This window comes from Pinus tabuliformis, chromosome 7 (genome assembly GCF_031772625.1).
Source record: "Pinus tabuliformis cultivar Carrire ecotype Pingquan chromosome 7, CPIR1, whole genome shotgun sequence".
NCBI lineage: Eukaryota > Viridiplantae > Streptophyta > Pinopsida > Pinales > Pinaceae > Pinus > Pinus tabuliformis.
Genome location: NC_142293.1, coordinates 55,820,052 through 55,847,100, shown reverse-complemented (window position 1 = coordinate 55,847,100; position 27,049 = coordinate 55,820,052).

The following is a 27,049-nucleotide window of genomic DNA, read 5'->3' as shown; positions in this document are numbered from 1 at the left end:
AGACCACTCAGGGTTTGATGTTAGACTTGGGCTTGCAGGGTCCCGTCGTAGATATATTCTCCATTCTCTGACTATTGTCTCTAGATTTTGTTTCCCTGCTAGCCTCCTTGTGGGTCCCTTCCTTTTCGAGGGATTTTCTACTTTCCGCTTTTGATTACCTGTTGTCATTGTTTCTTCCTCCATTGGTTTCTAGAAATTGTTCAGACTCGTCTCTTTGCTTCTATTTGAAAACACGTTACTGTAGGAGGGAGTGGAGCTCCCTCCTCTATGCCCCTCCATAGTTACCAGCTCGCTTCGATCGCCCCCTGTTCAAAACCCTCGTCGCTTTGGAGTTATTCTCGGTAATGATGTACATATCCCTAAATATTATCAAACCACATGTTGTTCACATAGACACCTTCAAAATAGTATACTCGTATGAATAATTTTGTTTTGCAATCTCCATTTGAACAATTATTAGCTATGACATAGCTTGGAATTTTATTTAATATATTGTCTATTGTGAATCAATGTTGTGAATTTGCCAATGACACACTAATATCAACCTCTTCCTTTCTAGAAGGCACACAGTAACAATCCTCCAATGGTCAAGATGATCATACTTACATCCATATTTTAAAGAAAATTAATCCAAATCAAATTACTATATCATTTGTCATCCATATTGATGTTCTTAGAGGGGAAAAAGTGAAGGAACCAATGTCTAGGAGTAATTTTATTTATGGGACCTAGTTTGGAGAATTTGAGTATGAAACTTTTCGAAGACATTTTTGGAACTCAAATTATTTTTTTATGAGGTACAACTTTCTCACTTAAGTGTCAAACGTCATGATGTTATTCTACACCCAAAGACTTTTCCAATGATGAAAAAAACATGTCAATGGGAGCTCAATTGCAAAACTTATGTCTCTCGCAAGTTGACGTTTCATGATTGATCATCATGGTTCAAGGATGCCACACTAAACCCTATGAGGACTAGAAGGATAAAAATTGTAACTCTAGTTGAGAGTTAAAGGAGTCAAACCTAATCCTTGGTTGGTTATCGAGCCATCTTATAACTCGGTCATTAATAGAAAAATGGGTTCCATTCATTTCAATGGTATCTTCTTCCAAAGTAGTGCAGAACAACTTGGGAGTGTGAGTGAAAGAGGATAACATAGGGGGTTTAATGTCTATAAAAACCTATCAAGACACATGTCTCACATAACTCCACAAAAATTTCCTTCTCCTATGTATTTGCATTATTTCCATTTTAGATAAGAAAGAGCAGATCATCTCATTTTCCATCTAGTTTTTCCCCCAGATGTGTTTTCCAGAGCATATGTTGTGTTCGTTGTGGTTAGTGTGTGTTTGTATTTTATTGTTATCTATTTTCTACATTTTATCCATTACATGAATAAACATAAAATAATAATTAATAATTCTAGAATCTAAGGAAATGAACCTCATAGTACACATTTCAATTTATTTTTATTAGATTTAACCCACATAATATATATTTCAATTTATTTTATTAGATTTTTTATGATGAACTATCTATTGGAATATCCATGGTATTTTATGGATGAAAGCTATATTATCATGGTTTTACCAATCAATTGTTAATAGTTTATCCTTAAATTAGTGTTCACTCAGAGGATATAGAGGTAAATAATTTGAACATGCCATTAATTTACATAATTGACCAATGAAAAATTTATTATAAATTGATTGTTTCACCATTGAATATGTACATATAGTTGTGTCTATTAAACAAAGATGCAATGAATTTCAGTAATTCAAACAATAATTACAAATACAACTTGGAAAATTAATCTAGGTGGATCTCTAGACACTAGTGGCATGGAAAAGGCTCAAAATTCAAAATGGAGGAAAGGCAATTAACTCGACATTAGATCTAAGTGCTCATCACCCTAATTCCAATGGTGCAAATGACACTCCAATCCGAGTCCAGATGAGGAATATAGAGGCAGTCAAAGGTTTGGTTGACTTTTGCTAACCTGGGAGGCTTAATGGAGACACAATCTGGAAGTTTTCCAGCGGATGGAATCTGGCCAACTCCAGCTAGATTCCGGGCAAAATTTTTGCCTCGTTAAAATGTCTCCTTCGGTCCAAAATCTAGACTGTAAAAAATGGCCATGTCGTTTTATAAATAAAAATAAAATATTAGTGGGGGTAGGCGGCCATGACCCTGCCACCCCCGGAACCACCTAACCATCAAACAACGTGGGGTGGGTGACCATGACCCCGCCACCCTGGGAACCATGCAACGAAGCACTATATTAGTGGGGGGGCATGGGCTATCAACCCTGCCGCCCCTCCACCCCACCCACATAAAACAACGGCCAGCTTGAAATGGCGAGAGCGGGCCACCGAGACTGGCGGACCCACTCCCAAATAAAATATATTGTTAATATATGTGGTAAAACAGGAGTGGTGAGATTTGATCCCTCGACCCCTCCTCAACAAATTTCCAAGTTTGCCACTGCGCCACAACTAATTTGTTGTTTAATCCGCCCATGATTTAAACCTATTTTCTCAGTGTGCCATGGAGGAGGAGCACACACGTAGTTCGATGTAGGTAATTTTGTAGGTGGCGAAACCATGATCAGTGCAGAGAGGGGGGTGGAAGCATGATCTAAGCAATTTCTCCAGGGGGCCAGATTTTCACTTTGTTAGATTTCGACAAATTTTATATGGTTTCAGCATTTCTTGATGCCACAAACGCAATGGTGCTGGGCATTTCTCCAACAAAGTTCTGCATTTTTTAGCCATTTTCTAGAATGGAGGTATAAGACTCCTTTTTGTAAACGATGTTTGTACTCTTCTTTCTCATGCCACTTAAAGAATGAAGGCCTCCCCATTGATTAAGCAGGGCTTGGAGATGTAGTCCAAATCGAACGAACTCCATTATCGAGTTTCTTGTCTTCTTTCATGCTTTATATGTTTCTCCTCTTCTCTCATGTGCACATTAAATTTCTATGTTTAAGCTACAATTTATGCATGTAATTCTTTCATACATCTATAAGCAAAATATCTTGGATCAAGTGGTATTAGAGTTGGTCTTTGTAGATGTGAATTGCATGTTTGTATGCTAACAATAAATAGGCTCTGAAGAGGCGAAGGGAAACTAAAGTCTTTCGATCCTGAAGCGGAGCGTGCAGATCGAAGGAGAGACATGGTAGATGGAAAGGCTCGTTATGAAGAGGAGCTCAATTTCCGTAAAACCTTCTATGTAATGGTAGAAAATGTTGGTCAGTTGCTTTCAAGGCTGGAGAAAGAAGAATGGAAAAAGGAAAAAGAACAAGTTTCAATGCATGGAAATGGTGAAGAAGAACCCCCTCCTTCTCCTTCCACGAGTGAAAAATATTCTTCCTCTCATCACCATCATCATAGAAATTCAAGGGATGCATCTAAGAAATCTTTCTTTAAATTAGATGTCAAATTTGATCTTCCCATGTTTAACGGTGAAAGTAATGTAGAAAATCTTAACAACTGGATTAGGCAGATCAAATTCTACTGCAGGATTCAGCAAATCGAGGAGGATGAGGCAAAGATTTAGCTAGCCTCTCTTAAGCTAAGTAGCACTACTCTCGTCTAGTGGGAGAGCAAATTGCGAAGCAGTAATAGTGTGGGAAATCTTCTTTCCTCATGGCCTAGTTTCATTTCTGCATTAAAGGAACAATTTTATCCCTTAGATTAGAAGAAAAAAGCCTTAATGGATTGGCAATACTTAAGGCAAGGTAGAGGTCAGGATGTTAAAATCTTTATAGAGGAATTTAGAAAACAAGCACTTAATCTGGGCATTGCACTTGACTCACCTAAAGTAGTAACTAAGTATATTGGATGATTACATAGCTACCTTAGACATTCCTTATTATTGTTTGAACCAACTACTATTAACTCGGACAGTGTAAAGGCCATCCATCTTGAAAACAGGGGAAAAAATGAAAGAGATGATCATTTCAAGAAACCACCTTTTAAACCTCCAAATGGCAATCCCAAAGTGAAAGGAAAAGGAAAGGAGAAAAGGATGACATCAACCAAGAAACATGAAGGAGAAAGGTCTTATTGCACTCACTACAAAAAGGAAGGTCATGACGACAATCGTTGTTGGAAATTGTACTCGGAAAAGAGACCAAAGAAGTATGGAGGAAAAGGCAAGAAAATGACAGTGGCAACTGTGCAGCAAGACCTTGGATCTGATTCTGGAGATGAAGCATTGGTCACAACAATAGGAACAAAAGGTACTTTTACACCTCATGTTAATTCTGAATCACATTAAGGCACTACTGCAATAGATGAGTCTCTTCCTAATGAATGAAAGAGAGTTGAGCTATTTCATATTACAGTTATCATAAATCATATAAAAGTGGAAACTCTATTTGATACTGAATCCCAAGAAAACTTAATTTCAGAGTACTTGGTAAAGAAGCTAGGCTTAGAAACCAAACCACATCCAAAACCTTACCCACTTGGATGGATACATGATAAAACAAACTTGAATGTAACTAAGTAGTGCAAGGTTAAATTTGTGATCGCTTCTAAGTTAGTGGATGAGGTAAAACTTGATGTGATACCATTGGATTTCTATGGCATGGTGTTAGGGAGTCCATATCTATATGATAGAAAGGTAATCTTCTTCCGTAATGAAAACAAATACCAAATCATAAAATATGGGGTAGACTATATTGTAAGGGCTCATCAAACTAAAATGAATGCCAGCCTTGTAAGTGCAGGATGAATGAAGAGGCTAGTAAATTCCAGTAAGGGTTGCATGCTTATGGTTGTAAGGGGGAAAGATGCAAAATTATCCAATGCTTTCTAGGGTTGTGATCATGTGCATCAAAAGGAATTATGTGAATTAATTTCTAACTATGATGAGATGTTTCAGGAACCAAGGGGATTACCTCCGAAGAGGGAAATCCAACATGAGATCCATTTGCAGCATGATGCTCCTTTACCAAATATTGACATGTATAGGATGTTGACCATTGAGATGGAGGAGATCAAAAAGAAGGTGTGGGAACTATTGAACCAAGGGGTCATTAGACTGAGCACTTCTCCATGCGGTGCACCGATTGTCTTAGTGCCAAAGAAAGATAGCACATGGAGGTTGTGCGTGGATTACTAAGCACTAAAAAAAATCACAGTGAAAAATAGTTACCCTCTTCCGTGCATAGATGGTTTATTAGATCAGTTAAAGAATGCTATCTATTTCACCAAATTGGATTTGTGTAGTGGTTATCACCAAGTCCGAATTGTAGAGTAGGATGTGTGGAAAATTGCCTTCAAGACCAAACAGGGGTTGATCAAATGGATGGTGATGCCATTCACACTTTGCAATGCTCCAACCACTTTCATGAGGGTCATGAATGATCCCTTTAGGCCTTTCATTGATTAATTTTTTCTTGTATATCTAGATGATATTCTTGTCTTTAGTAAAAGTTGGAATGAACCTATATGCCATGTGAAGAAAGTGCTTGATGTATTGAAAAAAGAAAAAATCTATGTAAATTGTCAAAGTGTGAGTTTGGGAAAACCTCTTTGGTTTACTTGGGTCATATTATTGGTCATGGTCAGCTAAAATTTCTTCCTTCTAAAGTTGAAGCAATTGTAAATTGGCCTAAGCCTACTAGTATAACCGAGGTTCGCAGCTTTTTGGGTGTAGTACAGTATTGGAGGAGATTTCTTGCTAATATCTATTATTGCAACACATTTACACACATTGACAAGTGTAAAGCAAGTCTTTCAATGGGGAGGAAAGTAACAGAAGTCTGTTGAAACATTGAAAGAAAAGATTAGCACTGCACCGGTCTTGGCCTTACCAGATCACCAACAACCATTTGAGATTGAGATAGATGCCATCGGATATGCCATGGGAGCTGTAGTGATGTAGAAAAAGAAGCCAATAAGTTACCATTTAGAGAAGTTCTCTCAGGGTATGATAAAATATCCCACTTCTGACAAGGAGTTATATGCCTTGGTCCAAAGTGTGAAAAAGTGGAAACGCTACCTGATCGGCAAGGAGACGATCATCCATATAGATCATCAACCCTTGTAGTATCTTTAGTAACAAACCAAGTTGCAGCAATCTTGTCATTTCAGGTGGATGGGCTTTCTACAACAATTTCATCTGGTAATAAAGTATAAGGAGGGCACTACAAACAAGTGTCCGATATGCTATCTTGCCCTCCTATTTCTACTTCTGTTATTTTTCATAATGCTTCATTATCTTTCGAAAGTTATACTAAACAATAAGCTTATGATGATGACTTTAAGGAGATTTATGCAAAACTAACCCATGGTTCATAGGTGGACAACTATCACTTGTACGGGAAACTGTTGTATCACCTTGGTAAATTGTGCATACCCATAGGGGAAAGGGTACATGTAATCCAGGAGGCCCACACCTCCCTTGTGTCTAGTCATTTTAGTGTTGAAAAAACTTTCTGTCATGTGAAAATATTTTGTTTTTGGCCTCATATGAAGAAAATTGTGACTCGCTATGTAAAGCGATGTGTGATGTGTTATGTTTCAAATCCCTCTAATAGAAAACTCGGGCTCTACACACCACTCCCTATTCTGAGTTGTCCATGGGAAAGTGTGTCGATGGATTTTGTAGGAGGTTTTCCATTGTCTAGAAAAGGTCACGACTATTTGTATGTCGTCATTGACCGTTTTAGTAAGATGTGTATTTTAATGCCTTGTAAAAACCAGATCACTGCAGAGCAGACTACTTATCTTTTTTGTCAGCATGTTTGGGTCCATTTTGGGTTGCCCACATCGATTGTATCAGACCGAGACTCTCACTTTATCAGAGAGTTTTGGACCAGCTTGTGGAAGATGATGGACACCAAGTTGAAAAGAAGCATGACATTTCATCCATAGACTGACGGAGAGACAGAGGTTGTCAACCACACCATGGTACACTTGTTGCGAGGCTACTATGGGAAACATCCTAAGTTGTGGGATGAGCATCTTCCATATGTGTAGCATTCCTACAACTAGGCAGTGCACTCATCTACGCATAATTCACCATTTGAGACATGTTTTGGCTACTTGCCAAAAGACCCTTTTGATACGGTCTTTGGAAGGGAAGATGACTCCAGTGGAGGTGATGACAGGGACAAAGAGCATCGGTTCATTCAACGGATCTATTTGATTCAACAATCAGTATAGGAGTAGTTGGAGAAAAGTCAAGCCTAGTACAAGGCTCGACATGAAAAACACTGAGTTGACCATCAATTTCAAGTGGCTGACAAAGTGTGGTTCCATATTAGCAAGGACAAGATGAAGGGAGAAGGGAAGAAGTTGCAACCAATCTGGTACGGTCGATTCACCATCTTAGAGGAAACAATTCCTTCCATCTTGATTTTCTGACATATATGCAAATGTACTCTGCAGCGAATGTGGAAAACTTAAAGGTGTATGTGCCACCATTGATTAAGGACACCAAAGAGGTGGGCTCAGTGCCTACAATTGATGAATTTGGACCAGAGTATCTCGATGAGTTACTTGAAGACATCATCCTTGACAAAAGAACTAGGACTTCATGATGCGGAGATGTGGAATATCTTCGAGTTGGTTTCAATGGGATGCACCCTAGCAAGGGAAAATGGCTGGAAAAAGAAAGAGTGAGGGAACAATTCCTTCAATTTCCAACTGACTAATAAAGATTTTGGTTGTCCAAGAGCTCCTCAATGGGGAGGATTGATCTAGGTGGATCTCTAGACACCATTGGCACGAAAAAGGATCAAAATTCAAAGTGGCAGAAAGATGACTAACTTGACATCAGATAAAAATGCTCGTCGCCCTGATTCCAACGGCGTGAACGGTACTCCAATCCGAGTTCGAATAAGGAAGATAGAGGGAGTCAAAGTTTTGGTTGACTTTTGTTGACTAGGTAGGCTTAATGGAGACACAATGTGGAATTTTTCTAGCTGAGGGAATCTAGCCAACTCCGGCTGGATTCCGGGTGAAATTGTCGGGTCGTTAAAATGTCTCCTTTGGTCCAACATCTAGATTTTCAAAAATGGCCATGTTGTTTTATATATATATATATATATAGCTATATATATATATATATATATATATATATATATATATATATATATATATATATATATATATATATATATATTAGTGGAGGGGGTGGCGATGACCCCTCCACCCCCGGAACCACCTAACTATCAAACAACGTGGGGTGGGCGGCCATGACCCTGTCCCTTGGGAACCACACAATGAAGCACTATATTAGTGGGGGGCACGGGCTGTGAACCCTGTCGCCCCTCCACCCCACCCACATAAGACAACGACCAGTAGAAAATGGAGGGAGCAGGCCATCAAGACCGGTGGACCCGACCCCAAATAAAATATATTGTTAATATATGTGTAAAAGAAGAGGGGTGGGATTTGATCCCCTGACCCCTCAACAACTTTCCAAGTTTTCCATTGCGCCACTACTAATTTTTCATTTAATTTGCCCACGATTTTATATTTAAACCTATTTTATTAGTGCGTCATGGAGGAGGAGCACACATTTAGTTTGAGGTAGGTTATTTTGCAGGTGGTAGAACCATGAGTAGTGCAGAGAAGGGGGAAAAACCATGATCTAAGCAATTTCTCTAGGGGGCCATATTTCTACTTTGTTAGATTTCGACAGATTTTATATGGTTTCAACATTTCTCGACACCACGAACGCAATGGTGTTGTCCATTTCTCCAATAGAGTTCTACATTTTTTGGCCATTTTCCAGAATGGAGGTATAAGACTCCTTTTTGTAAATGATGATTGTACTCTTCTTTCTCATGCCACTTAATGAGTGAAGGCCTCCTCATTGATTGAGCAGGGCCCAGAGACATAGTCCAAATCGGACGAACTCCATTATCAAGTTTCTTGTCTTATTTCATGCTTTATTTGTTTCTCCTCTTCTCTCATGTGCACATTAAATTTCTATGTTTAAGCTACAATTTATACATGTAATTATTTCATACATCTATGAGAAAAAGATCTTGGATCACATATCCACTTTAGATATAAACCTCCAACTATAGGAGAGAGAATAACCAATAGCTAAAATGTGAGTTAGAGATTGTCTTGGTCAATTTGTAGAGTATGTGATCTTTGAACTATAGGAATTTGATTCAAACCCATAAGATTTTGATCCTAATTTCCCACCTATTAAATGTTTGACTGTTGAATTATGGTATGTTCTATGCTTAGAGTAGTTTACTTATCTTTCTTATTATTATCCACAGATTAGCAATCACATGTACATAAGTAAAGTGCAGTTAGAACATTAAACGATCAACAGAAAACAAGCTAAGACAAGAGACACAAGATGTGGCAACTAGCCAGGGAAAAACCCTAATATGGGGAAACCCTTTGATCAAATCTTCTTGTATCTTCAATAATTCAATAGAGAGAAATAGTACAAAGGTCTGATTTATATCAGTAGCAGCAAACCCTAGATTAGTGGCATTAGCATCAATAGCATCAACATCATTGGAATCAGTATCATCGGCATCACTAGCATCAACATCATCAGCATCATCAGCATCGGCATCAACAACATCACTGGCATCAGCATCATCGACATCGCTGGCATCAGCATCATCGGCATCACCGGCATTAGCATCATCGACATCACCGACATCAGCATCATCAACATCATTGGCACCACCGCTTCAGCATCAGTGGCATATACCCTAAACTAGGGCAGTCAATAGCTTCCAAACAGGAGGTCAAATCACCACGATTCCTGTGCCAAAAATTATAGATTTCCAAGGAGAGTTAGCTTCGCCTACTGCGCAGTCAAGAGAGAGAGAATGTAAACCCTTAGAAAATTGCGTCCTTCCTTCCCATGTGTGAGAGAGAGACCTATATGCGCAGAAGAGAGAGAGAGATGGATGAGAAGTGTGTGTCCAAATGAGGAGGAGACATCCTGTATTTGTATTGAAACGTTGATGATAAATAGATGTGTCTGTTGGGATTCTGAGCATACATAAATTGCTGGCCGACTTTGACAATTTGTCCATAATCAAAATAGATTCATATCTCCATAAATACTTATCGGAATCGGATGATCTTTAGATCAATCCTACACCTATCGACAAGAATCTAGATAAAATATTATCAGCCATGAATAAGGTGATCCTCATGGAGTTTGGCCCTAGTTGCCAATTTTAACATTGGCATTGTTTGTGTATCCTGGCCATAGTCAAAATAGAACTCACTTTTGCTATGATCTAAGTTTTTTAATGAATTCTCTTATGGTAATTTTTTATTGTGGGAACTTATGGAGAAGGTGACCCCATGATTAATGCATGGGGGCTTCACTCAATGAACCTTTGATCTATCGCGTGCGTTCGTGGCGTATTAAACAATACCCCTAATTTGACTACATATTGGAAAATACCCCCAACAATCACATTATTTAACTCCCAATACACCTTCCCAATTAAAAGAACCCCTACTTCCACTAGATATTGTGGGTATCCATTTTTTCATTAACATTTTTTATACCCCTTTATATTTTTTCATTGACTTTGAGCTCCATTTTTTATACCTACCAATATAAAAACCCTTTACCCCCTATATATTCCCCAATATATTATGCGATTTTTTCGTCAATATATATCCCCCAATATGAACCCACGTGGTATGGTATTGCTCCCCCAATGAAGCTCCCTGTGGATTAATGAAGCATGGACTATAATTATTGTGTAAATGTATTAGTGAATGTTGGCTAATTTACAATATAATTCAACATTGGATTGGGCTTCTATAACAACATATAGGCTTATAAAGGATTTGAGGGTAAAAGCACAATAAATGAATAGTGAGGTTATTGAGGAATGTAACTAGTATATGTCTTCATAATTTTACTTGAGTCATAATTATTATTAATTTTACTTATTAAAGCATGGATTTGATGCTAGGCTCAATAGTCATAGGTCAAGTGTCCACTATAATGTTTTACGATTTTTGTTTAATTCAATGTAAAAATATGTTTTGTCATGTCAAAAGCCTCCTCCATCAAGTCACCTTGCAAGTCAGCCTCAAAACAAATCTTATACAAGTTGGATTTATGAATTACTCATGTCAACTCATTTTACAGTGGGAAATAACTATAAATACACATGTAAATTCGGATCAAGAGAGAGATGAATGATGAAGTTAAGGTAGATTACAGAAATAACGAAGAAGGATAATACATACTATCTAGGAGGTTGAAGTATTATATGATTCCAGATCGATACATTAATCAAATTCATAACCAACATATGAGACTCTTACTGGACCACTTCAGAACTGAAGTATGACACGCTTACTAGACCAGTATAGGGCTGAAGTATGACATTATTACAAGACCAAAGTATGATAGTGTTTCAGGACCATTACATGAACAAATTATGACACTATTATAGGATTGAAGTATGATACCTTTAGAGGGCCAAAGCATGAAATAATTGCAAGACTGAAGCATAGCACTAAAGTCTGTCAAGTGTCGTAGGACTGTGCCATCATATTTTTGCAGGAACAGAGTGTTGACTATAGGACTAAAGAACAAAATATTGAATACAACACTTAGAACTAAAGCATGATATAACAATGTTGACTTGATGAACAAAAGAAGAGTTTAGTCTAGGTTATAAGGGTCTTGGCCATCTCAACTTATTTTGAATCTACTGAAGTAAGAGTTCTTCACTGGGTTTCTCCCTATCTAGGGTTTTTTTCCCTGGAAGTGTGCCTACATCTTGTGTCCTATTTTGTATTGGAATCATCCTTGATGATGAGAACAAGATAATTAGGAAGAAGAAATAATAATTTTATTTCATAACATAATGTCATAATAAGAGAAATCAATGAAAACCTTAGTTACTACCCTAATTGATTTCTCAACATGGTATCAGACCAAGGTTCACTTGTGTAAGGGAAGAAAGAAGGACACATGAAATTAAAAGTAGAAAGGAAGACAATCACCTAGAACCGATCTCCTAGAGGGAAGAAATTATGAACTCTGGGCATATTCACTATTCATTATCTCTATGGTTAGGTCCACAGACCCAAGCAAAGGGAGAAAAATATTTAAGAAAGAAAGAAGCGTCACTTTGCAGAGTCAAGTGGCCACAATGATAGCCATATCAAGACCTAATCCATTGAAACAAGAATTGAAATCCTAGACATAAACATCATGATATGAAATCTCTCCATAAATCCAAAAATTTGTAACCTCGAAAGTCCAAAGTCTATCTTCAATTAAGTATTATTTGAGGACTAAACAACTAGCAATAAAGGAACATAACCTGAATGGTTTACAAGACTTATTAAAAGTATATTTTAAGACATGTTATAAAGCCTCCATAAAAGGAACCAAAGACCTATATTCAGTCATCACCTATATACAATCAACAATAAAATTCATAGTCCCGTATAATTCAGAAGTCGAGAAGATTTGTAGCAAGGAAATAATAGCATATTGCATCTTTTTCTTGAATCAATATCATTGGAAGAAACTACTTTAGGAAGCATCTACTTTTTTCAATAAAATGGCATCCATCTCAAAGTCTTCATTAAAATTCATGTAAGCATTCTCATTGCTCTTCATGCTTTAGTCATCTCATTAATGTGTATACATCTTACAAGAAAAGGCAATAAGCTCTATGAAAAGGTATGTAAGTTTTGAGGTATGTTTCTAGAGATAACTTCTAGTGTGTCTCTAGGAATAACAAATCCTCATTAAAGATTGTTAATATCTAGAATAGTATATATGGTAGTCTCTCTCTCTCTAGGAATAATCCATATATGACGATTCTTGGCAATAATAAAATTAAAGGTGTCTAGATTTTGTAGCTCAAAACTCTAGAATCTCTCTTTACATTCTAGATAATCATCACAATATTGTACTTGTATATTTTGATTGTACTTGTCAAGAAATATTGCAAGAACTTGGTAAATCAAATAAAGATGCAATAGTATTTAAGAAGGAGCCCTTTCATTAAGGAAACCTACCAAAGGAGTAACTCAAGATATGTATTAGAATTTAAGTTTTGTTGTAAGGATCTCTTCACATAAAAAGGTATGCTCATTAGCTTTTAAAATTTTCTTTACATTACTAACATCGTTATGTATAGGGTTTTGAATCACAAATATGCTTGTTACGGTGATTAATCATTAGATTGTATCTACCCTCATTATATTATCATTCTTGTGGAACCCTAAAAAGGTTCATTATAAAATTCTAACCTAAGGGTATATTTATGAAACCCTAGTCTGCTTACGATTGTTGATGAAGTCTAGAAATCCTAATCTTTTTTATGTTTAGGGTTTTGGTATGCTTATGGAAACCCTAGTCCTTTAGGGTTTTTTGTCAATGTCAATGTACTTTAGGGTTTATAAAAAAATCCAATGTAATAGTCATAGTAATTTCCTAGGAATGAAACCCTAGGTGAATATTCATCTCTCTCATCCAAACCATAGCCTGCAAGAAAAATTGTTATATATCTAACTCTAATGTATTAATATTTGTGTCCTAGGCTTACCTAGTATATATAATTCTATGCTAATGCATGATTATGTTATCCTATATATATGCGAGTATGTTAATCTTATTATTAATAATCATGTTTGTGAATTTTAAGGTTTTTAACTAAGACGTAATAGAAATTGATGTTTTAGGAGATAATGATCAGGGAAAATTTTAAGAACCCCCCCAAATTTACATTTATAATAAATGGGCGAATCTCCATGGTATATAGGAAAAATAGAAGGCGATTTTATCAATAATATGATATGTATATATAATTTTTTGGCAAATCTCTCACCAGGCATGGCAAATATTTTATTCAATTATAAAATCTTGTGTTTATTGAATACACAATTGAAATCATTGCATTTCTTTAAAATATCTTTTGAAATCAAAATTACCGAAATTACATATCGATAGCCTAGTGGGTGTAGGATAAAATTCACCCGTGCCATTCACAGAAAGCATGAGAAAAAACCTAATACTATATATAAAACCAAGAAAAAATCAAATTCATCACTTCTAGGGACCTCGTAACCACCCTACTAATACACAAGTATGTTCCTGTTTGCAATTAGAAAAATTACCCAAATTACAATCTGTTTACTCCAGCATATGTTGGAAAGTTATAGAAGGATGACTAGTGAAATCAATCCATTCCTTTTAGCCCTAGATTTGTTTCAGTTTAAAATAGAAGTATACTAATATACTTGTCCAATGTCTATGCTTTAAACATTCACCTTAAAATGTTTTTACAATATAATTTCATACGTCTATTTAATATCTTCATTATCATAAAAACCAACCTATATCCATCTTAACTCCACATCTACACAGATATACTTGTTTTAGCCCTAGATTTGTTTCAGTTTAAAATAGAAGTATACTAATATACTTGTCCAATGTCTATGCTTTAAACATTCACCTTAAAATGTTTTTACAATATAATTTCATACGTCTATTTAATATCTTCATTATCATAAAAACGAACCTATATCCATCTTAACTCCACATCTACCACTCTTAGGGGGATGAAAACTATTTATCCCTCTGAGCACTTGGTATACCTAGAATTAAGATGGATCTAAGATGACAGAATTTCCCCTTTAAAGAGTCTATGCTCACATGAATACCGTGGTATTACCATGGGCCAATACCATGGGTTATCATAAACCTTGAGCTTAAAAATTATTATCAGTAATTTATAAAAATTAATAAAATTAATAGTTGATTTTTATTTTATTTTTTATTTTAACCAAGCTAAAATATTTAACATACATTAAATTACAACATCCAGTTTTACTCTTGATCGGATCAAATATTTTTCACTCTATGCTAGTTTTCATATCACGATATTTGATACCTCTCGGGGGTTAGTAGATCCAGAGTAAAGATGGATCTATGCTGGTTTAATTCCCCCATTTAAATAGGCTACATTCCAGGTGAATACCATGGATCAATACCATGTGCCATTTTGGTGAATACCATGGGTCAATACCATGTGCCATTTTTATTTTTATTAATACTAATATTAGGGTTAATAATGTTTTTTTTCCATGGTATTAATAAAAATCCAGTCCATGGTATTTGTCCCATAATATTTTGCCCATAGGTTTCACCTAAATATAACGCATTTCTTGAGTGTTCGTAAATATAAGGTGACTTATGGAGTAAATATAAAAAAATGTTTTATTTGTTTACCATACCTCTCGTTTACTTATATTTTTATTAAGTTACCATACCTCTCTTACAAATATGGTATTTGGCCCATAGGATTCACTTAAATAAAACCTCTTTCTTGAGCCTTCATAAATAGAACAAGGGTTATGGACTAAATATAAAAAGAGGTTTTATTTAGTCTAGTTTATTTATATTTTTATTTATTTACCATACTTTTTGAGTAAGTATAAAAAAATGTTTTATTTATTTACCATACCTCCACTTTACTTATATTTTTATTTGTTTACACCCTTGCATGTATATAAGGTGACTTATGGAGTAAATATAAAAAATATTTTATTTATTTACCATACCTCTAATTTATTTATATTTTTATTAATTTACCATACCTCTTTTATAAATATGGTATTTGGGCCTTTGGCCCATAGGATTCACTTAAATAAAACCTATTCTTGAAAATGGGCAAATGGATTCACTTAAATAAAACCTATTCTTGAAAATGGGCGAATGGAAGGCTGTAACTCCTAATTTCAAGGGCTAAATTTACCTTTTTTACCCTCTCACTTAAAATAAGGTGGGCTATTTGAGGTGATTTGTAAAAACGTACTATGATAAAAAATATTCGCCCACTAAAAATTTAAAACCCCTTAATTTCGCCAAAGGACGAACATTCGCCCCTAAAATTTTCTATGATAATGATATTGTTTTCAATTGTTGATATGAATTTAGCCTTGACGATAAAATATAGGGTTTTGAACAAACCCTAGTAGAATTGAAACATTAGATGTATAGTAGATTTATTATTTACTGATATCTAAAGCTTTGTGTCTCAAAAATGGAATGTAGGGTTTACAATAAATCATAGTAGAGTCTATCATATATCTTTGAAAGTCATATTGAGGCATAATGAGACTAATATCTTGACTAAATTTGTTGATGTAGTTTAGGGTTCATAATAAAACCTTAGCAAGAGGTTGAAATCTAGTATGTGTCTCTTATGAACCTATCTAGGTTTATGTGTTTTGATGTGTAAAGTTTGAATGATGTAATGCTTCCATTATACTGATATGATTTTCGGTATAGTTAACTTCATGCATACATGCATACATACATACATACATACATACATACATACATACATATATATATATATATATATGGATGTACTTTATATTAAAATTTTACAGGTACATGATCTTCAAGGTATTGAAGATGTTCAAGGTTCATAATGTTGAGCATGATGAAATAAGATATAAGAATGATGATGAAGATATGAAGCATTGTATAAGTATGAAGTGCCTCATTTGTTATAAAATAAGGAAGTTGTTAAATCTCTCCAAGTTAAGAGGGACCCTAGATAGAAGATGAGTACATCTCCACAATTGAGAGGGAGGGGATACTATATACCTTGAATATGGAATGAAGCCAAAGATTGAATGAAAGTATTACAAATGGAATTGCAAAATATTGAGATTGTATTGTTGCTACTAAAGAAATGAAAGAAGAAGAAAGCTTTCAATAAGATGCATTTGAGGACCCCAAAGGTTTGTCTTTACTTGTATATATATTTAAATATTTATTATTGATTGGGTTTATGTTTGTACATGTAAATCTCTCCATAAGAAGAAGCATGCTTAAACATATGGATATATCTAGTTTAGGAGAGTTGAAGAATTTAATGGCAGATGGTTGGGAGAAAATTTGGCCGATCGTGATGATGTTTTGATCCTGAAGAGGGAGGGTGGTGTTAGTCATGGAGCTCTAACCTTGGATATGCACCTAGATCCTTGTGTTGATGGTTAGCAAGTAAGTCTGATGGTACCTAAAGTGGATGAAAGCTTGAGTCCATCTTAGTCCCATGCAGATAGAATACCCTAGTCAAGTTTCTAGTCTGAGGCATTGAGTGTGTCAAAACTCTTTAGTTCATGTTATTTTGATATCGTCCATGAAATTGTATCTATATGTAATTATGAATGCCTCCCTAGTTAAGAGGGAGTGTCGAAGAATGTAATTAGTGTCGGTCTTCATAATTGTACTTAAATCGGAATTACTATTAATTTAACTTATTAAAGCATGGATTTCATGCTTGGGTCAATAGTCATAAGTCAAGCCTCCATTGTAGGATTTTAGCATTTTTGTTTAAGTCAAAGTCAAAATCTATTTTATCATGTCAAAATCCTCCTTCATCAAGTCACATTACAAGTTGGCCTCCAAACAAAACTTCTACAAGTCAGCTTCACAAATTACTCATGTTGACTCATTTCACAGTGGGAAACAACTATAAATAGACATGTAAACTTGGCTCAAGAGAGAGACAAAGGATGAGTTTTGGGTAGATTACAAAAATAGCGAATAAGTATAATTTGGATTATTTAGGTGGTCAAAGTATTATATGATTGCAATTTGAGACATTAAGCTACATCACAACTAAAGTATGCCAGTCTTACTGGACCACATTAGAACCAAAGTATGTCACTCTTACTAGACCACTACATGACCGAAGTATGACATTATTACATGACAACTATAGGACCGAAGTATGACACTGTTATAAGACCATTACATGACCAAATGATGACACTATTATAGGTTGAAGTATGATACCATTATAAGACCAAAGCATGACATAATTGCAGGATTGAAGCATAATGACAAAGCTTGTCAAGTGATTGCGTATCATATTTTTGCAAGAACAAAGTGTTGAGTATAGGACTGAAGAACGAAATACTGAATACAGGAATTAGAACTAAAGCATGATGTAACAAGGTTAGATTTATGGATGGAATAAGCCTTTGGTATAATTTATAAGGGTCTTGGGCATCTCAACTTATTTTGAATCTATTGAAGGAAGAGTTCTTGACTAGGTTGTCCCCTACCTAGGGGTTTTTCCCTGGTTGTGCACATACATCTTGTGTCCTCTTTTGTTTTGGAATTAGTCTTGATGATGAGAACAAGATAATTAAGAAGACGAAATAATAGTTAAATGTCACAAGATAACGTCATAATAAGATAAATCAATGAAAAAAATTAGTTACTACCCTAATGGACTTCTCAACATAGGCTAGTACACTTATTGACCCCCTCAAGTGGATCGAGAAGTTTAAAGACAACAAATTTAACAATGAAAAGTTAGTATAATTATATGATGTGGTTTTAGTGGATAAGACTTCTCCTATAAAATTTCATCTGACTTTCCAAAAAAATGTATCTAGAGATATAACAATTAGAGTATTTTACTAATGCAGAATGACAAGTAGTTACTCAGTGCAACTTGCTGAACTAGATAGTGAGAAGGCATAATGTAGTCGAAACTTCCATCGTCGTGTTCAAATGGACTAATTAATAAAATACTTTAAAAGCGTTTTGGGTCAAAGCCTCGAATAAATAGTTAGCCGCTCCATTTTAAGGACAATTAGAAGAATAGAAGGTAGCAAAGAAATTCAATTGAGTTAAGGGTGAGTCAACATGTGTGATTGGGGCTGTTGACCTTTTTATTTCTGGGATTGTTATGCAAGGAAGTGGAAAGAACACAATATGCCACATGAATTGTTCATTTGTGCCAAATGGAAGTTGGAGATAACTATGCAAATAGTCGAACATATCTCTTTTGCATCCTAAGGTAGTTTTAGTTAAATATGCAATGACTTGTGTATATTTAGTTTATTATATTAGTTAGGTCAATGATAGTATTAAAGTTAACCTTCTTATGAATGTCTCAGTATACCTTTACGAGGTATTTCAAAAAATGTTTGTTAAGTTAATGGGTCTAATGGTTAATCTATTTTTTGGTTAATGAGTGATTTTGATGATTAGTTCTTGGAATAGTTGATGTGAAAATGGGTTGGTTGTTGTTGGTTCTATGAGAAGCTTACGGTCATATGTTTCTAATGAATATCTACTTTTTATTTATGTTGTGTGTATTGTAATGATATGGTGATTGTTATAATTATTTCATCTTTGTAATGGATTTTATCTACATATTTTATGAATAATATAGAACTACAAAATGATAATTTGATATGAACTTATGCTAACAAATATTTAGTCAATCATCTTATAGCTTCTCCTTATCCTTACAAATTATGAATTTTTTTTAAGGTTTTTTAGAAAAATATAACTAAACATTTATAGTTTACATAGTAAAAACTAGTAACATTAACTAAGTTTTTTACACTTTAAATTAAAAATTTATTATTAAAATTTTCCTTCTTTTAAATAAAGCCTTTTCCTTTTAAAAACCTTTTTCTTTTTAAATAAATAATATAGTAAACTACAACCAACTAAAATTATAAAACATTCCATCTCTATCAAATAAAAAATAAATAAATATATGAAAAAAACTACAACCAACTAAAACTATAAAACACTCATTCTCTATAAAATAAAAAATAAATAAAAAATAATAATAAATACACTCATTCTCTATAAAATAAAATAAAAATAAAAAATAATAAAAAATAAATAAATATATGAGGAAAAATATGTAAAACCATTAGAAGCACTATTTCCAAATAAATAGAGACACATAATTCCTGTAGAAAGGAAATTATAGTTACACTACCGCCCACGCTAATAAGGTTTCCACACATTAATACCTAAAAACATGAAAATTAAGGTGCTTTTTTAATAAAGAATTGATGGTTTAAAATGAAATACAAGTCTTCTTAAGTGATGGCGTGTAATGAGTTATACACCTATTTATACTAAATAATAATTTTAAAATTCAGAGATAATGAATGAAATAGTCGAGTTAAATTAAAAAAAATTATTAAGTTTTATAAATTTAGAAATATTAAACAACATAGTCAAGTTACATTAAAAAAAACATTGATTTTAAAATAATGAATGAAATAGTCAAGTTAAATAAAAAAATATTATTAAGTTTTTATAAATGTAGAAATATTGAATAACATAGTCAAGTTACATTAAAAAAAACATTATTAAGGGCATCTTTCTTGTGATCATAGATGTTAAGCTATTTAATGTAGGTAAAGTTGACTAATGTGTTTGACCACTTGAAAATTAAACTGTAACCATGTCTGGGCAGCGATTAGACTAATAATAGCTTGAGTTATCCCAAAGGGTTATAAAATATTATAAAAGGCAATATTAAATATCATTACATTTGTTTATATAGCAATAAATATAATGAAGAGATGGTTTTATGTTAAAAATACGAAAATATTTTGATATAAATAAAAAATTAAGAAAAAAACATAATAATTGATGTTTAGTTTTTTTTGGGGATATATTTAAAATTAATAAATTTGATATATTAATTTGACCTTTAATTTATTTTAATTTTAAAATTATTATAAATAAGTTTAGTATGTAACTCGTTTTTTTAATGAAAAATAAAAAGTAATTGATAATTAAAAATATTGATAGCAGAAGTTATTCATATTATTTGTTTTATTGTTCAGGCATGAAAGTATATTAGTTGTTTTATTGTTTAGGCATGAAAGTACATTGATTTGTTTATTTAAACATTTACATAATTCATATATATATATATATATATATATATATATATATATATATATATATATATATATATATGAAATTAGTATTTAAAACACTTTTTAACTTTTTTATTAATTCCAAATCAATAAAGGAATGAATGGATTTTATTAAAATTATAGAAACATAGAAACTTTACACTAACATTTTACTATATGAGAGTTTTACCATATTTTGAAGTTCATTTTCAACTAGTAAACGTAGGGTGAAAATAAATGTAATGAGGGGTTCCTTTGATTAAAAGAAGAAAATAAACTGAAATAAAAAAGCAAGCAAAAAGACTTATGACTAATGAAAAAGAAAAACAAATCAATTGTTTTATCATAAAAAATAAGTATGATAATGAATTAGAATAAAATATTAATTTTGGAAAAAATATTTTACATAATTAATTGTATTTCATAGTCTTTTCTTTTTTATTTTATTGAGAAAACAGAAAGAAAGAATCAAATATTTAGAATTTATGAGTACACTTGGTAATTATAATTTTTTTTTAAACAATTTTTAATTCACAAATTGACTTGAAACTACATAAAATTAAACATCCACCTATCACTATTTAGAAATTCAAATTTTTAAAATTCAAAAATTATTTTTCAATTTCAAAAAAAATTAATATTTAATTTTACAAAAATTTAAATTTTTTTAAAAAATTTAAAAATTAATTAAAAATCAAAATGTCCTCATCCAAAATAATCACAATATACTTTTCTTTGAGCAAATATAATAATATATAATTCATTTAATAATATTTTAAATTTTATTTATTAAAATCCTAAAAAAAATTATACTTATTAAAACTTTAAATTGATAATAATAAAAATAAATATAAAAATATTAAATTATATATATAACACGAACCAAAAGCTTTTAATACTTGCACATTAATGGTTAAATCAAGGCTCGATGAAGAAATTCATAAAAGTACATCCGGCATTATTAAAAGTTTGTCCACCAATTTAGATTCTACAAAGTAGGAAAAGTTGTCAAAAGAAAATAAGCGAAATTAATGTTATGGACTTGAAATAGAAACCAAACCTTCTTATTACGTTTCTTCTAGACTACGAAACCCCATTATGTTGGGTATTTATCATTGGCTTGGAACACTTGTTCTTGAGCTCGCGACATCTAGTGCCCTAAAGTGTCAAAGGAAGATGGGTAGACCTCTCACCTTTACATCTAATCGTTACCATAAACCAACACATGTGTTTATTATGCAATTGTTCTGAATATTCGTGTTAAATGTACTAGATTCAATTTAAGTTTGATTTTAGATTATAGGTTATATTCTATAACACAAAACCATGACCTTGTTCTAATAATTGAATAAATTGAGTAAAAATATTATATTATTAACTAGTCCATGCTATAGGAAACTAGGGTTTGATATTATAGGAAGTGCATTGGTTGTCTTTTCTTCTCCCATTATATACTACCTTTGATATTATTATTGATATCATTTTTCATGTTTCCAATATCATTCGTTTCTAGGGGACATAAGGGCTTGTACATCATTTCACAGTGGAAAATTAACATGTTGCCTTCACACATCACCTTCTTTTGTTTTTTTCACTAAATTAATGGTACAACACCCCATGTGGTAAGAATAGTAAATGGAACTTTTTAGAAATAACTTTTTGTGCTCCCATCCACCTTATACAGAGATTGATCATGCTTGGTTTTAAACATGAATACTTAATGTCTTTCCCTTAATTCTGATTCGTGATGTGTCTACTATGATATGTGTCTACTATGATTTTACATATGAGTTCCATATGAAAGAAAAGTTTGTCATATTTTTAAGAAAGTAGTTGATGGTTTACTAGATCATGCATATCCTTGGCAAGATAATAATTACTTGGTTTTAGAAAATCCTCTCTCTTCTCCACCTAATTGTACTCCAACTATACAATAAAGATTCATTATTTTAGTTCTTGCTCAATTGTATATGCAACCTATCGCTAGCAAGTTTGTGATAACCATACTCATTGTTATAATGTAGTCAATTATTTGTTTTAATCACATTTCACTTGCTTAGGTTCCTCTTTATTAGGACTTGATAAACAATTTTTTTTCATGTCTATGCTTCAAATATTTGAACAAACATTTCATACTCACATGTTTTAAGAGAAACATTCACAAATGCACATCTAATTGGAAAAATATGTTGAAATTATGAGTTGTTACTATTAGAACACATGATGGAACCCTTTTAGCAATTGATGTTGTTGTTATGACTGAAATTTCGTTGAATCCACCTTAACAAGAGTGATTAGCCATAGCCAAGACTACTTCATAGCCTCAGTCTGATTTCTTGAAAAAGTTGAAAAATGTGTACATCATAATCTCATTGTTGTAAGAAATTGGAGATGTGCTAATTTATTCAAAGATAATGAGGGAAATTTGTGTTAAAAGTCCTCACAGGAAACCAGGAAACCCTCATGTTATTCATGTGGTAGGAAAATTATCATAATTAATGTGGGATAAAACCTTACCTAGCAAATATGATGACCCTAGGAATCCAACAGTGACTATCTAGATTGGAAAAACAACAATCCAAAATATACTAGTCAATATAGGCACTGCAATAAATGTGATGACTAGAGAAACTCTTAACTTGCTTGGATTTACCAATCTAAGGCCAATTTCTACCATTACTAGACTAGTTGATTGATCCAAAATATGACGAGACGAAATCCTAAAGGGAATTTTCATTTCCATAGACCCCTCAGAATATTTTGTTGATTTCTTAGTGTTGTAGCCTAAGACTCACTTATGAATTTACCCTTTAATTCTAGGTAGACCTTGGTTAGGCACTGTTGATGCATTCATCAACTGTAGGTCAGGATTTATGACTATTTATTATGGAAAGACCACAAATAACCTTGTCCTCTATCCTCTTGCCAAACCAAGTATGAACTGTGAAAACCCTTTGTAGGTTAAGTTGATCCATAAGAGGATGGCACATAACCATTCCTCACCGTTGTAAGACTATCTACTTCAAGGGTGAGATAGAGGGAAATACTATTAGAAATTTTATAAGTGATCCCTCAGTTGTGACTCCACAAGAATTTCATCTCTTGATCTCTATCATGAATGAAAATGATTAGAACAATCTTGTTGATGAATTAATATCCACTGTCTTGAACCAAAAGAGTATACCTGTTGAAATTGAGCGTAGAAAAAATTTGAATATCAATCCAAATCTATCCGCCCAGAAACAAAATGATTGATTTGGATACTACAAGAGTAAAGAGAGACCTATCCATGGGACTAGATGGATATAAAGGGTATTCCCCCTGATCTATGTACACACCATATTAACATAAAACATGATGTTCACCCTGTTCACCAACCACAATGCTGAACGGATTTGACCTTGAAGGATGTTATCAAATAAGAAGTCCAAAAACTATTCAACACTAATTTCATCTATCCACTCTCTAATATTCAAAGAGTTTCCCCATTTGTCATCGTTCCTGTTATCTCAAAATCAGGCCCTGGAAGGCTGCAAACCAGGAAGACTTCAAGTAACTGTTTCAAACCAATCTTTTGACTAAGGCTTAGCCTCCTTAGCCTGAGAGGGCTCTCTCAAAGGGTTATTGATTTTGGTTAAGAATAAGATGGCTAACTCTTGTGACATAACAGTGACAAATATAAAGGCTGGACAAACATTTCATAAGTTTCCATTGGGCCTATGGAGTCAATCACACTTCAGTAAACAATGGTACTGCCTTTACATAGAAGTCAGGGCACTTAGCATTTGAATATTCAGAACACAACACATATGGAACCACAGCTCATAAATGCACACAGGAAATCAGAGCACAATCAGTGAATTCTGAGTGATTGTACACCTATGCAACTGTAAAAGACATTAAGGAAAAGATAAAATCATACATTCTGAACATAGAAATCCTTCATGAATCCTGAGAAGAAAAGCAGCCAAATTATATTACTGAACTCTGTCTTTACATAAGCCAAAACAGTACTCTGTTATAAAATTTCCAACCCTCATTACATTGCTGTTTCAGCTATATATAGAATCCTTATTCTAACTAATTCGAGCTTCCTCCTCCAGCATGAGGGGAATTCGATAACTACCTCTAATGACACCTATCAGCTATGCAACTAACTATTAAATACAATAAAGTGCTGACTGGAGTTTTAAAGAGTTCTAAATTAACTATGACTCTAACTCTATTTTCTATGCATAATGACTTCTCCTTGTTTTTTGACACTTGGTCTCTTTTTCAATTTGGCTGAGCTGGATGTTTAATACTCCATATCGACCTTGAACGCTGAATCTTTAACTGCTTAGTAGTGTTAGGAGATGTCCCTTGCTTCTCGGTTCCAGTTTTCCTCAAATTGCTCGAATGTACAACAGCATGTCTTCTAGCCTTTAATGACCCAAAATATGAAACACTGCCACGTTCTTGATGTGTTGTAGGCTGCATCGATGAGCATGTGTGCAGGCAAAAGTTCCTTGTATGCAAATCATTAAATACCCTTTGAACGGTGATAAAGGGGCTTTACAACAGAAATTTGAACTTGGGTGAAAATATTCCACCTTTTTTAAACGTACACCTGTCTTGATCTGAATGGCTATAGTAGCTCCATCTGATATCTTGCATATTCTTTAGGTGTCTCCTTTTCAAAATTCCCGCTCATAATACCAAACTGCCTGTCTGTGTTAAAATCATCACCTACAGCAGTTTCGTAGCGCGCTACGAAACTGCTGAATTATTTGAAACAACTTGCCTTGGACCCGAGACCTTTATCACCGAAACATTTGATTGCCAAAAATTTCCTTCGACTTTTCATATATATATCAGGGATTTACATGTCTTCAAAAACAATAAGACTAAGCAAAATTTGACAAAAATTTGGAACAAGGAACAAAACCTTTCTTTGAAAAGAAAATTCATTTAGCAGCTAATTGGCCTAGCTGTGCCTTCAAGTTTTCAATTTTCTTCTTCATAGCTTTATTCTCAGCTCTTAGGTGCATATTTATCTTTCTAATGAATTTGGCCTCTTTGATTGCTGGTACTGTCCATGTGTAAAATTGTGCATGGCCATCAACTACTGAATTCAACTGGTTTTCATAGGTTTCAGTTCCTTTCCACACAAATTTACGATAATTTACATACACGACTGCATACTCCCTAGCGGCTTTCTTCAGTTTGGTAATCTCATATTTAGCTGCTTCTAATTGGCTCTTTATGGCTGCTATATTGTCTCCTTGAGATGTGATGACTGTTCTGCTTGTATCCTTTTGCCTAACTTTCTCGGTTTCCTCTGTTCTGGGCAGCGCTTCCTTTACTTGCTTCCTTGTAATAGGCCTTCTGGGTTTAAAAATAAATTCTTCACCTGGCTCATCGAATTTAAGCCTTTTTGAGGCTTTAGACTTCTTGGCACCTTCTGGTGATGACTGTGTCAAATCAATATGGACTGGTTCAGATTGCTCGAATCCAATGGCCTGTAATAGATCTTTCAAGCTTGCCTTAGACACTGGGCTCTCTTCAACAGCTATGGCCTTACCTTTTTCCTTATTTATTTGGCTTCTTGTCCTTACCCTTGAGATTGCTTCAGATCTACTTGTTTTAGGCACAATCTTCTTATCTTGAGTTTTTTCCTTTGTTGATTGCTGAGGTTGTTCTTGAATGATCAGTGGCTTCACTGGTTTCCTTTGCTGTGACTTGATTTTCTTTTTAGCTCTTGCTTCTTTTTGGAGCTCAGCTATTGTGAATTCTTTGGCTGGTTGTGGAGTAAGGCCAGTCTTGCTTTGGAATCCAGCCATGAAAATAAACGAATTCCAGTCTCTGCCTATCTTTTGGAGGCCATCCAAAACTAGCAACTTGATCAAACCATGATGAAACAAAGAGGTTTCACAGTCCTCTTTCGTTAACTGCACCTTGTCACACATCTTACTCAAACTACGAAATAAATAAAAAGGAATGTCTATGGAGACTTTCCCAGTGAAATGCAAAAGCAGTTTGAAATGGTAAGAATAAACCTTATTGTACCTTCCTTCACAGGTCAAATATTTCTGTATGCAGGTGAGAAGAAGAGCATAATGTTCCTTGACATAATTTCTGGGCACTGCTTTTGTTAAGTCTTCGTTTATATATGCCTCCTTTAAAAACTCCTTACAAGGATTCATATCAAACTTAAAATTTTTAAACCATTCTTCCCGTCCTCTTGGGATCTCTGTTACAGCAGATATTGCTTCTGGAGAAACTTGTACTTCTAGCATAGCTATCTTTGAATTTAAACCAGTGAAGTTTAGCGCAAATTCTTTAGTTACCTGCGCATGTC